General features: G+C 50.4%; 1 pseudogene; it reads right to left on the reverse strand.

Annotated features, from left to right (window-relative positions):
* Positions 1-310: 310 nt before the first annotated feature.
* On the reverse strand, positions 311-1,485 carry LOC105881664 (actin-related protein 2/3 complex subunit 1A pseudogene; annotated as a pseudogene).
* Between the last annotated feature and the right edge of the window lie 295 nt (positions 1,486-1,780).

A 1,780-nucleotide genomic window follows, 5' to 3' on the forward strand; every position in this document is an offset into this window, starting at 1 on the left:
TCTAGGTCAGGAGTTCGAAACCAGCCTGAGCAAGAGCAAGACCCCATCTCTACTATAAATCGAAAGAAATTAATTGGCCAACTAATATATATAGAAAAAATTAGCCGGGCATGGTGGCGCATGCCTGTAGTCTCAGCTACTCAGAAGGCTGAGGCAGGAGGATCACTTGAGCCCAGGAGTTTGAGGTTGCTGTGAGCTAGGCTGACACCACGGCACTCACTCTAATCTGGGCGACAAAGCGAGACTCTGCCTCAAAAAAAACCAAAAACAACACTTTCACCAATTTTCTACTCAAACAAAACCACACACTATTTGCACGATATGTGTTTTCAGTGTTTCCTTGGGGCTGGCTTTGCTCACCATCCCATGGCAGAGCTGTGTTCAGCCACTGTTTGTCGTGCTGGATGGCAGAGGCTCACTCAGCTTCACATTATCCGGAGGCCCTGGATAGAAGACTCTAAGGTCTTGAAATCCCAAATTGTCATGGCTCCATCGATGCCAGTAGTGCAAAATTTGCGACAATCTTGCTTGTCCACCTCATAAATAGACACTTGAGTGATGCTATTCTGGTGCAGCGTCTCCAAGGCTGTATTGCGGTCTTCGGTTGTGGCCCTCTTGTCCGTGGTGCGGAAACGTTCCCTGGCAGATATGTTGCGCTGGACGCTCTGTTTTGGAATGTCTAACTTGGAGACAAAGGTCAAGCAGCGCGGTCATCATAGTTAAAGAGCACTGGGCAGCAGTCATGGCCAGCAGCCACAACACTATCTCGGAGACAAACGATACGCTCAGCAGTGGCAGGAATTCTGTTTTCAGAGTTGAGACCTGCACGCTTTTCGAGGCATCAGCAACAGATACGGTGCTGTCGTGACTGACCCAGGCCAGGCGGCTCCCACTGGCGGAGAAGCTGACCCCACGGACCCAGCCGCCTGTGCCCCCACACTCTGACATCAGCTGACCAAAAGGCATCCGCTGCCCCAGGGCGTACTGGCTGGCTTTTCATCCACTTCTTTAATATAGGCAGAAAACACTCTGCATTTGAAGTCACATGATCCTGCTGCCAGCAAAACATTGTTGGGATGCCAATCCAAGCTGAGGACTGTGGAGCGAACTGGCTTTTTAATGTGCTTGCTTACCCACCGGTCATTTTCAGACTCGAAGTAACAGAAATGAGCCGTGCTCCACTTCCCACAGCAAATTTGTTCTCTAGGGGGGACCACTTCACAAAAGTGGCTGCACCATGAATTCTCAGGATCACCAGGGTTGGCTTCCAGACACCATCTTTCTGACTCCAGACACAGGCATTGCGGTCTGCCCCACAAGTGACGATGCGGTCGCTCTGGGGAGCCCAGTCAAGACCTGTGATGTGTCCGTTGTGCTCCTCGAGTTCATGAGCTTTCACCCACGGGCTCCCATTTTTCTTATAGATGTGCACTTCATGATTATTGGGGCTAAGGGCAATTTGAGTACGATCCCTGTTCCAGGCATGACGGGTGATTGGCTCTAGTAAAAACTGATGCAGGGACATTATTCTTATAACTTATAAAAACTGATGCAGGGACATTATTCTGTTTTCAAAGAATAGAAAGCTGGGGTGGGGACAGTCCAGATGGGATTGGAGCGGAGAATTCTCGGACTCTGGTCAGTCGACGCGATCGGGCTCCACGGGCGCGGGCAGAGGACTGAGGCCCAGCGAGGACAAGTGTTGTCATCTGCACCTGAAGCCTCCAAAAGGTTAGGTCACTGGACCTTATAGCAACTGGACCTTATATTGTGTCTTTTC

Source organism: Microcebus murinus, chromosome 16 (genome assembly GCF_040939455.1).
Source record: "Microcebus murinus isolate Inina chromosome 16, M.murinus_Inina_mat1.0, whole genome shotgun sequence".
Lineage (NCBI taxonomy): Eukaryota > Metazoa > Chordata > Mammalia > Primates > Cheirogaleidae > Microcebus > Microcebus murinus.